This window comes from Plecotus auritus (genome assembly GCF_963455305.1).
Source record: "Plecotus auritus genome assembly, chromosome: 3".
Classification (NCBI taxonomy): domain Eukaryota; kingdom Metazoa; phylum Chordata; class Mammalia; order Chiroptera; family Vespertilionidae; genus Plecotus; species Plecotus auritus.
This window is the reverse complement of record NC_137772.1, coordinates 155,531,780-155,548,465: the sequence shown is the minus strand read 5'-3', so window position 1 is coordinate 155,548,465 and position 16,686 is coordinate 155,531,780. Positions and strand designations below refer to the sequence as shown.

Below are 16,686 nucleotides of genomic sequence, written 5' to 3'. Positions count from 1 at the left end.
GTTACAGATTTGCTCCAGCAGAGGTTGAAATTTACTTTATCAGCTCTTTCTATTAGGGACACCTTTAGAATAGCTGAGTTCCATTGAAGCTACTGACCAGGTGCTAAAGTCTCTATTCTGATCACATAGTTAGAAAATCCTTTTTCTCAAGGAGTGCCCTCCATGAATATAAACTTTCTGGACAAATGTCCTTCCTTATCCCCACTCTTTTGTTTTTCCCCATTGAAGTTGTAGCATGACAGTTCCAGAAAATATCTAAGCTTTCTTAAGGCAACATAAATCAAATTGGATTTCCTGGTAGCAAGTTGATGTGAAATCATTTTCTGTATACAATTTTTATTGTTTTTCCTCATCTGTGTGTATGGATTTGTTTGGTAGATTGAATAAGTATAGTTATATTATTTGGAAAGGATTATTGTCTTGCAGCATTTTTCTTTATCCTGTCTTGCTTTCTGTGGTATGCGAAATACATCAATTTTAATTCACCCAATTCTAGTGACCCAGTCTGTTCAGTTTTATCTGAAAAAGACTATTTGCCCTCTGACTTCCATATATTAAACTTTCATTTGAAGCTTGTGTTAATGTGTACCTTTATGCTCTGATACTTGATTTGGTTAATTTTTAACGGAGGGACTCTATACTTGTCAACATTGCATTTCATTCGCCTTGTGACATCTCATTGATCAGATGGATCTCTATCCTTCAGTACTTCCTCACAGCTTTATTTATACTCATCACTCAAGCTGATTTAGTGTATCATCAGCAGTTGGATTAGTTTACAGTAGATCCCTATGTCTAGGTGATAAATTATCATCTCTTGTGCATGAAGATGTATGGGATACATTTTGGAAATGACCTCCTGAACAGACACTTTATGTCATGGTGCTGAGTGGTCACAGAGTTGATATTAATATATTTCCCATCCACAAGTCTCTAGGGAGTCTTGGTTTTATAGTCTTGTTGAAAGAGATAATCTGGACTGTCAGCGCTTACCTCTGCTGGAAAATCTATTAATTGTCTTTACATTAACCATGGCTATTTCTGTGTTGACAAATGGAGTTTATATTTGCAAACAGACTCAGGTTAGATTTACAGGTGTAAACAATTCCAAATATTAGCCTTATTATATATTTTTCTCTTTCTTCCTCCTTCTTTCCTTCCCTTTATTATTATTCATCCTTCTCCTTCTTGTCCTCCTCCTTCTTCTCCCTCTTTTCATCTTCTTCATCTTCTTCTTTCTTCTTTGTATTTGGTCCTTAGCCCTTGTATTCCACACAGGAACAATAATAATGGCGTGTTTTCTTCCTCCGAAAATTTGTGTTACCTTACAAGTTTTGTATTCTTTTGACTCATGCTCTTTTGGAAACAAGGCAAAATATTTTTACTAATGCAAACACAAAAAAATTATTTATGATAAATAATAAATATATAGGGTGTCCCCAAAATGCATACACACTCTAACAGTTGATAACTCACTTAATTTTGAAAATGAACTGTATGTTAATAAACTCTGACTTCATAATCATTCAAAGTATGTATACATTTTTGGGGATATGCTGTATAATAAATATAAATAGTAAATTATAAATGTAATATTTTATATATTAAATATAATAAAAATAATATACAGAAGTAGTAGGTTTTCAGATCAGTTCACATGCTCCTATTTAATATCCAAAGTACCTGAGTATAGATTAAACTATATTTTTCTAACTTTTGTAATATTTTATATTAGAAAATATATTTTAATTTTCAGATCACACATATATTTCTCAGTAGGAAGGGACTCAGAGACTTTTTGAAAAATGTTTTGCTCCTAATAGCCACATAATCCATTGAGTCAGCTTTTAGTAAGTTTAAAAAACAGTTTTATATTGCATAACCACAATTTTCCTGGTCTTCTTGATACATTTTTGCCTAATCCCCCTTGCTTCCTGAATTTTGTCTGATGTTTAAATCCTTCAGTCTTGCGGAGTTTTTTTTGTTTTGTTTTGTTTTTAAATAAATTACCTCAAAACATTTTTTAAATAGTGTATACATACATAAAAATTTTATCCTGGCTACCATTAGTAAATTAGCTTCTGTTTTGATGTTTAAATTGGAAGTGAGGTGTAGAACCTACCAAGCTTGAAACTTTGATTTTGTATGCCACTTGTAAATAATATGTTTTTAAAACATAGAAATGTTTATATTTTATAAACTGAACATATCTACTATCTAAATAATTCATTACCCAAAATAATAACAGGCATATTTTGGGAGGGATAAGGCAATGGAATGAGTAGGGAGAAGTGACTCTAATTTCTGTTTCTAATTAATGGCATGTTTTCTACAAAGAATTCAAACCTTTCTTGGTCTCTGACTTTATAGTTACAAAATGCAAGAGTTGGACAAGATATTCTTTAAGATTTTTTCCACCTTTCAGATTCTCTGAATTTAAGATTTATTTGATACATTTTACTAGTTAGATAATTTTGGTTTGATACTTTAATTATGGAAAGTATTTTAATTTGATTGAAAAATTTATAACTTAGATGTGCAAATCTGAGTGATTCCCTGTTTTTGAATCATCAGTTAATCATCTGAATATTAAAACTATATATATATATACACATATATATATATACACACACACATATCCTATCTAATAAAAGAGTAATATGCAAATTAACCATCACTCCGCTACACCCACAAACCACGCCCACCAGCCAATCAGGAGCAAGTATGCAAATTAACCCAACCAAGATGGCTCCGGCTCTGGAGCGAGCAGGAGGCTTGGGTTTCCCTGGAAATGGAGGAAACCAAGCTTTCCACACACCCTGGCGGGCCCAGGCCTCCACTCAAGGCTACAAAGTTTCAATTATAGAAGATAAATAAATCCCAACAAAAATGGCGGCAGGCACGGAGCTGGAGAGAGCAGGAGGCTTGAGTTGCCGCCAGTAATGGAGGAAGCCAAGCTTTCTGAACACCCTGGCTGGCCTAGGCCTCCACTCCAGGCTACAAAGTTTCAATTATAGAAGAGAAATAAATCCCAGATACCAGGGCCTCCACTTCGGTCGCCAGGGGGTGTGGCCAGCCTGCAAACCATCACAGGCCCCTCGCCCAGGCTGCCCCACACCCCAAGGGAACCCCCACCCTGATCCAGGACACCCTTCAGGGCAAACCAACTGACCCCCGCCCATGCACCAGGCCTCTATCCTATCTAATAAAAGAGTAATATGCAAATTGACCATCACTTCAACACACAAGATGGCTGCCACAAAATGGTCAGCAGGGGAGGGCAGTTGGGAGGGACCAGGCCTGCAAGGGAGGGCAGTTGGGGGCAATCAAGCCTGAAGGGGAGGGCAGTTAGGGGTGACCAGGCTGGCAGAGGAGGGAAGTTGGGGGCAACCGGGCCTGCAGGGAAGGGCAGTTGGGGGGGACACAGGTCTGCAGGGAAGGGCAGTTAGGGGCAAACAGGCTGGCAGGGGAGCAGTTAGGCATCAATCAGGCTGGCAGGGGAGTGGTTAGGGGGTGATCAGGCTGGCAAGCAGAAGCGGTTAGGGGCAATCAGGAAGGCAGATAGGCGAGCACTTGGGAGCCAGCAGTCCTGGATTGTGAGAGGGATGTCCGACTGCCCGTTTGCCCGTTTAACGCGCAGTTGGACATCCCTCGAGGGGTCCCAGATTGGACAGGGTGCAGGTTGGGCTGAGGGACACACCTCCCTGTGCACGAATTTTGTGCACTGGGCCTCTTGTGTGTATGTATACACACACACACACACACACACACACACACACACACACACACACATACAGTTGACCCTTGAACAACAGGGGTTTGAACTGTGGGAGTCCCATTTATATACAAATTTAAAAAATACCTGTACCATTTTGATCCATGGTTGGCAGTCCACAGATGTGGAACGTTGACTGTATGCATTAATATGTCATATATAGAGGACTTGAGCATCCACAGGTTTTGGTATCCATGGGGGTCCTGGAACCACCCCCATAGTTACTGAGGGATGACTAAGTTTTGGGGGAGTCAAAGGTTACACATGGATTTTGACTCTGAGGGAGTTGGTGTCCCTAACCCTCACATTATTTAATAGTCAACTATAGCACTATAGCTAGTCCAACCAAATCAACATTTGTTGTTACTGAGAATTTTTGCTGGTAATATGTTTCTTTTGCCAGTATTAAGAAACAACTTATATTTCCTTTGCTTTTTAGTTACTTTTCCTATTTTGTGACACTATATATTTTATTACACTTTCATATTTTGCTCTGGGTAATTTACATGTTTGTTATTAAACTACTAGAGGCCCAGTGTACGAAATCTGTGCACGGTGGGGGGGAGTCCCCTCAGCCCAGCCTGCACCCTCTCCAATCTGGGATCCCTCAGGGGATGTCCAACTGCTGGTCTAGACTGGCAGTTGGACATCCCTCTCACAATCCTGGACTGCTGGCTCCTAATTGCTCACCTGCCTACCTGCTTGGTTGCCCCTAACTGCCCACCCCTGCCAGCCTGATCACCCCTCACTGCCTCTGCGTGCCAGCCTGGTCACCCCTAACTGCCCCCCCCCCCCCGCTGGCCTGGTTGCCCCAACTGCCCCCCTCTGCCGGCCTGGTTGCCCCCAACTGCCCCCCCCCCCCGCCAGCCTGGTCACCTCTTACTGCCTCTCTGGCCAGCCTGGTTGCCCCCAACTGTCCCCCCAGCCAGACTGGTTGCCCCCAACAGCCCCGCCTGCTAGCCTGGTACCCCCAACTGCCCCCCGTGCCAGCCCAGTCACCCCCAACTGACCCCCCCCCCACCAGCCTGGTCACCTCTTACTGCCCCCCCCGGCCGGCCTGGTTGCCCCCAACTGCCCCCTCCCTGTCAGCCTGGTCACCCCTAACTGCCCCCCCCACTGGCCTGGTCACCTCCAGCTGCCCCCCCTGCTGGCCTGATCACCCCCAAATGTCCCCCCCGCCGACCTGTCATCTCCTACTGCCCCTTCAGCCGGCCTGTTCACCCCCAACTTCCCCCCCCAGCCAGGCTGGTCGCCCTCAACAGCCCCCCCTGCCAGCCTGGTTGCCCCTCATGGCCCCTCCCCCCCAGCCGGCCTGGTTGCCCTATGCAGCCTGCTTGTTCAGTTGTTTGGTCATCCCTCACTAACCCCCCTGCTGGCCTGGTCACCCCATGCAGCCTGCTTGTTCAGTCATTTGGCCATCCCTCGGGGCGGCCCTGGGCAGCTGGGAGTTGAGGAGACTGGGTGCCACTATCTTGTGGCTCTGGGTGCTGCCATCTTTGAGATCATGACAGTCAATTAGCATATTCCCTCCTTATTTGCTGTGGGCACTGCCATCTTTGTGAGGGGTGATGATTAATTAGCATATTCCCTGTTTATTAGATAGGGTAGTTATTTTCGATGATGTTTTCTGAGGACTTACTTTTTGAAGTTTCTCAGTGATTTTCAGTATGTATGTTGTCCTTACTAAGGTCAAGATTTCTACTTGTGTACCCGAAATCTGCTGCAACTGATTCTGTTTATGGGTCTGACAACATTGGGGTGGTTAGAGGTTGGTTGGGAGGAGAACCAGCTTCACCCTTGATGATGTCATTACAGGGGACTTAAATAAGAGCAACTGACTTTTTCAGAGACAAGAGCTGTTTTTGAAGGCAAGGGAAACAGTGGAATTTAGACTTTAAAAGTCCCCATTCTACTTTTTAGTGTCCCATACTTTCTCAATCAATGTCCTAATTTTAACATAAGAGACCTAGTAAAACCATAAAATTTGCTGGAGTTCTGATTTTACCACTCAGAGTTTCAATCTTAGTTTGCTCTTCAGTTAAATTGATTCTAAGGCTAAAGGATTCACAAGATCTTTTAGCATAGTTAGAGACAATCTCTGATTCCCTACCAACCATACCTTCAGCATTGAGATTACTGTATTCTTTTTGTAATCTTTCCAGTCTAGTCAGAAATAACTATTCTTGTTTCAGATTTTATAATTCTCTATTCTCCTATAATGTTATATTGAAATAGTCATTTGTTTTTCCCAAAGCCTATTCTTCAATTTAGGCAACTATAATAATTTAAGGATCTGTCTAGGCCAGGGGTCCTCAAAATTTTTAAACAGGGGGCCAGTTCACTGTCCCTCAGACCGTTGGAGGGCCGGACTATAGTTAAAAAAAAACAAAAAACAAAACAACTATGAACAAATTCCTATGCGCACTGCGGGCCCGGGACGAGTCGCCTGCTAAGCTGGACAGGCAGCGGCACCCTGCAGGCCGGATAAATGTCCTCGCCGGGCCGCATGTGGCCCGCAGGCCGTAGTTTGAGGATGCCTGGCTAGGCCTTGTAAACCATGGATTGCCAGGATTTTATTACCCATTGTTGATGCTTTTACCTCATTTAAATCTAATTAAGACAGGGAAACAATTGTATATTTCCATCTTTGAGGGTTTGTTTCCTGGAATATACCACTCCTGGTATGAACACAGTAGACAAATCAAAACCATGCTAAGTACATCAAGCAGAAAGGTATCTAACAGAGTATGTGATTTTTCTCAAACTGTTTGGAGGACTAGAAGAATAAAAATCAGAAAAGCCACTGCTAAAGTTCAGAAAATCAAGAAATTTAAGTATCACAGCAATTGATGTCCATTGCTAGGGGGTAGCTAACCTTGGTCTCTGCCAAAGCCCACATGTCTGCTCTTTGTTACCTGAGCAATGATGACACCTTCTTCTTCATGCTTTCCATAGCTTTTAAGTGTGCTTTTCATGCAGAATTTAAACTTGGACCTAACTATCAAATGATTACAGTAAATAGTGCTTCCAAGCCATACAATGCACGAGAGCGTAGAACACAGTGGGAATGGTGATGAATTGCTAACGGGCAATCTGACACACTTAATCTATCAACTTCCTTGTTCTATTGATTAAATTGTGTTGTATTATTTTTGTATGTTGTCATATTAACATATGGAGATTTAAAGTGTATTAATGCCTTTATCTCTTCCTTGATATTTGTATTAAGACTAAGCAATACTTCTCAATAAATGTCCTAATTTCCATGTAAGAGACCTAATAAAACCATAAAATTTGCTAGAGTTCTAGCCATAAAAGTAGCTAGAGTAGATATTTTCAACTGATTTCAGTAGTTTTGTAAGAATTTATGATGGGAGAAATTAAGAAACTCAAACAACCAGTGACCATAATTCACTTCTTTATTTTATTTTATTTTATTTTTTTCTTTATTGATTAATGTATTACATTTGTGTCCTTATCCCCCCATTGCCACCCCCCACTCATGCCCTCACCCCCCTGGTGTCTGTGTCCATTGGTTAGGCTTATATGCATGCATACAAGTCCTTTGGTTGATCTCTCCCCCTTACCCCCACCCTCCCCTACCTTCCCTCTGAGGTTTGATGGTCTGATCTATGCTTCTCTGCCTCTGGATCTGTTTTTGTTCATCAGTTTATATTGTTCATTATATTCCACAAATGAGTGAGATCATGTGATATTTATCTTTCTCTGACTGGCTTATTTCACTTAGCATATGCTCTTCAGTTCCATCCATGCTATTGCAAATAGTAAGAATTCCTTCTTTTTTTTTTACCTCAGCGTAGTATTCCATTGTGTAGATGTGCCACAGTTTTTTAATCCACTCATCTGCTGATGGGCACTTAGGCTGTTTCCAAATCTTAGCTATTGTGAATTGTGCTGCTATGAACATAGGGGTGCATATATCTTTTCGGATTGGTGTTTCTAGTTTCTTGGGATATATTCCTAGAAGTGGGATCACTGGGTCATATGGGAGTTCCATTTTTAGTTTTTTGAGAAAACTCCATACTGTTCTCCACAATGAATGCACCAGTCTGCATTCCCACCAGCAGTACACGAGGGTTCCTTTTTCTCTGCATCCTCGCCAGCACTTGTCATTTGTTGATTTGTTGATGATAGCGATTCTGACAGGTGTGAGATGGTACCACATTGTCATTTTGCCTGTCTTCTATAATCCCCAGTTTCCTCTTTGAATAAGTGAGTTGATTAAGTAGTGTCAGTACCAGTAATATGTCAGATTTTTAATTTTCTAAAGTTATTTCTCTTCTAAAACGAGGAACCAAAGAAGAAAAGACAGGGAACTTACTATTGTGAGTAACTTTTTAAAAATAAATGATTTGGTTTTCATAATCACAACTGTTGGTTCTATCTTCCTCACCTCCAGGTGGTCAGATCCTCCTGGGATATGGCAAATGTAGGGAGAAAAATCTAAGCAGAAATTTGCTTAAGTTGCTTTTAATTTAAGACCAACAATACATAAGACATCTGGAGAGTAAGCTTATGTCTTTTTCTAGTCCAAGATTTTCTCCTAGCAATGATTCCAGTGAGTAAAGATGACTAATAAACAAAACAAATGCATGACACATTACCTGTAGGAAGAGTTGACATGAAATGCAATAGGCAGGTCAGCAGTAACAAGTAACTCCCTCTGTATACAGCTCAAATCACCCTTTTTTGGCACAATGTCATTCTTACCTTTATCACCTCATATTTGTCTGTGGCATAAATATTTCCAAATCCCTTCCCAGGTCATCCTATAAAAAAAAATCTGGCAAGATTCCTTGGGGGGCTTTACATCTGTTTAATAATACATTGTTTGACTATGATTTTCTTATTATAATAGAGGCCCAGTGCACGGAATTCGTGCATGGGGTAGGGGGGTGTCCCTCAGCCCAGCCTGCACCCTCTCCAATCTGGGACTCCTCGAGGGATGTCCGACTGCCTATTTAGGCCCAATCCCACTAAATGGGCAGTCGGACATCCCTCTCACAATCCAGGACTGCTGGCTCCCAACTGCTCACCTGCCTACCTGCCTGATTGCCCCTAACCGCTTCTGCCTGCCAGCCTGATCATCCCCTAACCCAGTGGTCGGCAAACTGTGGCTTGCGAGCTGTGGTTTGCTGCTCTGTTGACTAATGAGTTTGCCGACCACTGCTAGGGAAAAACACTTAAAAAACATTTTAATAATGTACTAATGTCTTTAACCTGAAGTCAAAACTTCTGGGTAAGGGTAATGCCTTATGCAGTGGTTGGCAAACTCATTAGTCAACAGAGCGGCAAACCCTGGCTCGTGAGCCGCATGTGGCTCACAAGCCACAGTTTGCCGACCACTGCCCTAACCACTCCCCTGCCAGCCTGATCGACGCCTAACTGCTCCCCTGCTGGCCTGATTGCCCCTAACTGCCCTCCCTTGCAGGCCTGGTCCCTCCCAACTGCCATCCCGTGCAGTCCTGGTCACTCCCAACTACCCTCCCCTGACGGCCTGGTCCCTCCCAACTGTCCTCCCCTGCCAGCCATCTTGTGGCTGCCATCTTGTGTCCACATGGGGGCAGCCATCTTTGACCACATGGGGGTGGCCATCTTGTGTGTTGGAGTGATGGTCAATTTGCATATTACCTCTTTATTATATAGGATCACAAGCAGAAACAGATTCCTTACTGGCAGGACACTGGGATGGAGTACATGCAGTGGAACTGCATTTCTATCCTCTTTCCCACTTGGACAATCTTTAATGCCCAATGTTGCTGTTCACTTTTATTTTCTATAAGGTTTCTAAAATAGAAATATACTGCAATTTTACCATCCTTATTTTTTTCTGTCTCTAGAAGTTCTTGGTTATTTTACACATCTCCCTGAAATCTCCCTTGCTCTCATGAATAAATGTTTCCCCTGAATTCCTCCTTTAATAAAAACTGTCCATTCCAAAGCATCTTTCAGCAATTCTTACATCTTTCATATCCTAGGGATGTTATTGTTTAAGTGCATAAACATTAAATTTTACCCATATGTAGCAATGCTTATGCATATAATCCATAAATTAGGATCTACTTCTTTTTAAATTTAGTTTTTATTGTTCATATTATTACAGGTGTCCCCCATTTGCCTCCCTTTATGGCCCACCTCCACCCAGCCCCTGCCCCACCCCAGGCCTTCACCACACTATTGTCTGTGTCCATGGGCTATGCATATATGCATATACGTTCTTTGGTTAATGTATCTCGCCCCCCCCCCCCCCCGCCCCCGCCGCCACCGAGATCTATCTATCTGTTCCAGTCATCTATGTTTCTGGACCTTAAGTTCCAATAGCTCAAATCCTCATTACATAAGTATTATAGGCTTATTTTTAAAGTAAGTGATTCATGTAATGATTCTTTTAGATAGAATTTTGTACATGACTTTAACCATTCTTATTTCATTTTTACTTGTTTTAATCTACCTACTTACATTTTTTCTGGAAATAAAAGAATACAACTATAATTATGAAATCCTCAGATAATATTGATTGGCTCAGTGGCCATTAAAAATAATTAGTGCATACTACTGTTGCTTTTTTTTTTCAAAGAAAACACTATTGTCTTAATGTTTAGCAGTATCATTCTTCATGTTGTTATGATTCAACACGAGGGAATTGAAATTATGAAGAAAGATCATTGTTAAGCTTGATATAAACTCAACGCCTGAAATCCATGTCAGAAAATGAGTCACCTTTCTACTCAACCAATTAGGGTAATTCAATATCATCTAAATATGGTTGAATAAAGAATGATTTCTCTTGATTAATATTTAACTGCTCTTTTCCATAAGGTAACCTACAACAAGATGTTTGGTTCCAATTATCAGAGTGGAAATTGCTTATGCAAATCAATGTCAGGCAATGAGGTGTGGATAAAAAGCAAAATGGAAATATGATTATTATTGGTTTGTGCTCATAAAATTCTGATAGCCTGAAGGTAATGACAGGCACAAAACCATAGGGATTATTACTAGCAACAACATATTCAATAACTTGTGTTCCAATGAAAAGTTATATATTAACATGTATACACAGGATTTTTATTTGGTAACTGCTGACTTACATTTGTGAGAGAGTGTTTGCTCCCTTGCATGTAGGTTTCCAGATAAATGAAAAGTCAGAAAATAACAGAGGATCAGAGACAGTGTGTCAAAGTTAATTTCCTTTCTGAAGAGATAGTATTGTTTCATCCAGATGGTAACTGAATAATGTTTAATCTGAAATAAGTGACTATAGACAGATATTCTCAGATTTCTCCATGTTTTACTTAAAGTGCTGTGCAGCTTTAGTATGCTATAGGTAAATAAGGTTAAAACTTCATAATAACTTGCTGTGTTCATTCAATACTAAACAGGGGGGTGCAAAAGTAGATTTACAGCTGTATGTGAAACACAGAGTTTATTCTTGTATTAATTATTAATTATTGTATTACTTTCCATGCAAACAACTAAAAACCTACTTTTCCCATACTTTGTATGGGAATAATGTTATCATTGTTGGTGTTTAGTCATGAATTTGACATAATTAGTATTTACTTTATTTAACACCTAACTGCACAGCTAAAATTAACACGCATATTACAGAAGGAAAATATTTAAGGAAAGAGTTCATGGATGTGAGGATTAAGAATAGTATATCTAATAAAAACAAGTACTTTTAGATATTAAATAGCAAAACTAGTTACAATCCTGAATCAGAGAGAAATTACTTTTATTCATCAGTTTCAATTAATTTGTTTATATACATCCATGGATTGAATCCTTATAATTTTGCCTTTGAATTAAATATTATAAACTGACCACTTTTTAGCATTAGCTGAAAAGTCTTTATTCTTAAAGATATGTATCTCTATTTGGTGATCCTTAGGCCATAACAGGGGAGACCTTATACATTTATATTTATTGGTTTTCTTTTACTTGTTTATTAAGGGCTTAAGACATATTATACAGTTTAGCTAATAAGCTTGAGGCTATATTTTTTATAACTTTATTTAAAATGTATCTGTGAAATTATTAGACACATTGGCTGATGGGTAGGTGTATCTGTATGTTGATGAGTATGTAAATGCATGCTGATCTTTCAACATGCACATACTTGGGTACACCTATCAGCGAACTGTCTCTCACTATTTGCAGACAGTACCATTTGGTTAGATTGCTAGTTCAGAAGTACAATAAACTTGCCTCAGAGGCATTTTTTCTCTAATTTATTTAGGCCTTGCACCAGCAGTTTTCTTTCTTTTCCTTTTTTAATTTATTTTTCTCCCTTTTTTATGTTTTCTTTTAGGAACATTCAAGTAATAGCCTAGAACTACATACTCGGCAATATTATCACTTTTGACACTAAAAAAATATAAACCTTTCTAAATTGATAGATTTCCCTCCCCCCCCCTTGTTCCTCATATTTTCATATTTGCTTGGCAATTTTATTACAGAGGTTAATATGAGTGAGATGGCATAGATGTACCATAATATATTTAGTTTTTTTTGTTTGTGAACACTAGAATGCTTTTTAATTTTTGTTAAATAACAGGGTAATAATCTTTAACATACAAATTTTCTTATTACATTTTGGTTGTCTCTTATATACAGAAAGCATATTATCAATTTTTCTTCTAAAATGTTAAACCAATATATAAGGGTAGAGATAAAACTTGAAAGTTCTCTTTTTATAATACATGAAGCAAACAGCATTGAGACTTACACATTTTAAAAATAAATTTCTTACAAATTTATATTTTAAAATTACCCTGTTATTCAAGCGTATATATTTTTATTAAAATGAGGTTGAACATTTTTTCATATATTACCTTGCATTTCATCTACACTTTTCTGAGATATTTATTCATGTTATATGCATTTAAAAATGGAAGTTTTACTCATTTTCATAACTGTATAAATGGTAATAAAAATAATGAACCTTTACATACTTACTACAAATTCTTTTTTACCCTGTAATAGCTAAATGTCAAAATTATTAAGAAAAAACACGTTATAAACTTGTAGTTTAACAGAAGTATTGTAAATACCTCCTAAGTTATATATTTGGAACCTATCTTGAAAAAGGTTCAAGTGCATTCAAAACTCCATTTTTACTTACCTCTGTGTTTCTGTCTACAGAAGAGAGAGCTCCGTGTTAGTATGATACACGCAAAAAATTTTCATATCCATTTACAACCAGTCTCTTTTATTTACCTTTATTCCTTTGCTCAAGGTCTCTCCATATGATTATTCTACAGATAATTTTTCCCTTAAGAATAATAACTAATTTTAGTGTTAAAATCTTTTCTTAATGCTTTGTGCTACTAAACCAAAATTTTGATTTTTTTTATTCTGTTTCCCCCTCTTTCATAACTTTATTGTTGAAAGTATTACAAATGTCCCCTCCCCCACCAACACCATTGACTCCCTCGACCCTGCTCAGGCCTTTCCCGCACTATTGTTTGTACTTACTCCAGCTCTGCTTAATTTCATGTCTGAAGTCCACGTTGTTTACCCATCAGACATATTCAATTAATCATTTATTCCACACATACTTATAGCCTATCTATTCTATGTAGACACCATGTAAGCACCTGGTATTCAGGGCATTCTGCACATAATAAATATTGCCCTGATCTCATATATAATAGGATAAAGTTAGCACTGAATGGGAAAAAAAAAAACAACTACACACATATTTACTAAATAAAATAAATGCTAGGAAGAAAAACAGTAGGATGCTCTGAGAGAACATTTAGGTGGGTGGGTCGGGGAACTTTAGTTGGGTGTTTAGGAGATCTCTCTTGGGAAGAAGCTTGTATAATTAGGTCTGAGGATGGGGGAGAGCTGGGCGAGGAGTGGAGCATTCAAAGAAGATGGAAGGGCTCGGGCAAAGGGCTGAGACAAAGAACTGAACATTTCCAAGGAAAAGAAAGAACGGGTGTGGGTGAATAGACTCAGGAATGACAGGGGAGGAGGGAGCATTGGAGGCAGGAGCTAATCAGGAGTGCTGACGTAGACTGTGTTAAGAAGGCTGGGTTTTATTGTGAGTGGGGTGTTATTAAACAGTTTAAAACTGGCATGTGACACAGTTCTATTTATATTTAAAGCAGTTACCTGGCTATTTGTATTAATACATTAGGATTGGGGCACACCGAATACCGAGAGAGAAATGTGGTAATAAAATTTGGAAGATATGTCAATATTCAGGTAAGAGATGATGGAGGTTTAGTCAGTAGCTATACAGAGACATGGGTGGATTCAAAATGTTTTGAAGGTAGAATTAAATGGACCCAAGGGGAGATTGGGTGAAGAATGTAGTATGAGAGGTGAGGAAGAAAAGGTACCCAAGAATGATTCTGAGGTTTCTGGGTTAAAGGCCTGGCACCAAAACCTGAAAGGCTGTAACAGTTAGAAGTTGAGGAAAGAGAAGAGGCCAGCAAAAGAGACTGAGATAGAACAGCTGGAGTCTCAGGCAGAATACCAAGGGTGTGGTGTCACTCATGTCAAGAGAAAAGCTTATTTAAAGAATAAGAAAATGATCGATGAGGTTAAATGCGACTGAGAGGCGGAGTAGGATAAAGACAGAAGTGTTCCGTTGGCAGCTTGCAAATGTATTGATTTCAGTGGAAGAGTGAATAGAAAAATGCTTAAGTGAATACAGTGTGTGTAAAATAAAATTTAAAGAAGTTGGCCACGAAAGTGGATCAGAAAAACAGGGTAGGTAGTTAGAGGGAGATAAGGGTTAAGAAACTTTGCCTTTTGTTTTGTTTTTAAAGATGGGAGACAGTTGTACTAGTCTTGGGCCCAGCTAGAGAAGGAGTGAGGAGAGGGAGAGTTGGATAACTCTAGAGAAGACATAATTAGGACATTGGTCCTTGAGAAGGTAAAAGGAATGGTTTTTGACAGGAGATACACTCCCAGTTAATTTGGAGATTTGTAAATGGGAACATGAGGAAGTTATTTTCTGATGAATTCTATTTTTTCAGTTCAGTGTCCCTTGAAGCAAGGTCAGTAGCTGAAAGTGAGGTAATGCTGGGTGGTAGAGAGGTTTGAAAATTGATTAGGAAGAATAGAAAGGCGTGATACTATTGAGTGCCTATTTGAGTTTGGTGATTATAAATTTGTAATGAAATTACTAGTAAACTGCCCTATTGCATTATTTTCTCCTGTGATGCTCAGCTGCGCAGGTTTGGAGGAGGCAAAACACTTGGATTCATCCATGATGGGGGTTTTTCCAGCTCTGATAATTGAAGGACAGAGCTGCAAAGGAGAAGAGGCTGTTTGCTAGGAATTGATTAAGATGAACTATGAACTATAAGCTGGATAATCAGGAAAACAAAGACAGAAAGGATCTGAAAGGCAAATACCTGCCATTAATGTTACCAGTAAATAATAAATTAACAAGTATATATAATTTTAGCACTGAATAGAGCAAATCTCATATGCTTCTGAGCATGTAGGAAATTTAATCTGCCCATATTGAATTCTCTTATGTCATGGCCATTAATATGAGAATATTCCAGGGAACTGTTCTCAGTCCAGAACATATGGTAAAGAGCCCTCTGTTCCAATCCTCACTGATAGGCAGTCATATTGATTTCACGAAGGGGGCTGATGAGTGAATGGGAAACAAGTGAGATAGTGCATATTGCTTGAGAGTTTAGTCTTTATCTTGCCCAAGCCTTGCCTTTCTGGTTACTTGAAGATCAGTGTCTTTGCTGCTCAATCACTAAATCAGGAATGGCTATTTTGTGCTGATGAGTCTGATACGTCTCCCATTCCATGAGCAATAGTGCCCATCCCATCACATCTCTTTGAAACACAAAGTGCTACACCCCACAACTGGCAGAGTCCTCCAACTCTTTTCTTTTTCCAGACTTGGGTGGGGTACAGTTTCTAAGATTTCCTCAAGTCAGAAGAAGGGTTGGTCTCAAGTTCTTGCATTTTCACTTTTTCAAAATTTGATTTGATTTCCCCCCACCCCTCCAAGTTCATATAATTTCCCTTCTTTGGGCTTCTAGAAAAGTTTGGCTTCTCTTGGAGGTAAGGTTGAAGATGAAGATGTTGATTCCCCTCCCCACCCCCCATCCCCCGGCCGCCCCGACCTTGAGCTTGGTCTTAAAATAACTACAGTTTTTTGGGTTCTTTACGTGGCAGGTATTTTTCTAAGTGCTTCACTTGTTTTATGCCATTTTCTATGAACATTTTTCTCAAGTACAATGTTATCTACTTTCTCTAGTTGAAGAAATTAAGGCTTAACGAAAATAGATACCTTACCCAAGATCACATGGCTGGTTAGGGTCAGCCTGAATCCTTTAGCTTTTCTGAACATACATACCACTTCTTTCTCAACTGAGTTGCATGTTCTTCTCAACTAGTCCTCAGCGCAGGGGCTGAAGAAAGAAGGAGTGGGAATGGGGAACTCCTTGTACATGCTCTGCAGTCAGCGGGCATCTTGATTTACACGAGGCAGTGTATTTTTACCAGCAAGGATATAATTTACCTATTTATTGTAAGGAGCTTGTTGTGGTCAAAGCCCCTTTACCAGCCATTTGGAAAAAGCAATTCATGAACTTCAGTTTCACCAATAGAGTCACTTTATGTCTCAGGAATATTTTGAGCTAGCAGCAGAAGTGAGAGGTGGGAATATTTCAGTGCCCCAGAACACTCCTATAGACCTGCATGCACTGTATTTCACTGACAGGTGTAGGACCCTGCCAGGTTGTTCTGGAAGACAGTACAAATTCAACAGTGGCAATATCTCACCTCTGGTGACGCTCCTGCGCGTTGCAGCATTGGTGGCAAGATCTGTAATTACTAAATAAGAGTTATGTGAAAACACACACACAAAATAACAAAACCGATGTGAGAATATGCCA

General features: G+C 39.6%; 1 protein-coding gene across 1 annotated transcript in view; it reads left to right on the top strand.

Annotated features, from left to right (window-relative positions):
- Nucleotides 1–16,686, top strand: part of TRHDE (thyrotropin releasing hormone degrading enzyme) — a 386,033-nt gene that overhangs the window by 254,362 nt on the left and 114,985 nt on the right. The gene's annotated exons all lie outside the window — the stretch shown is intronic.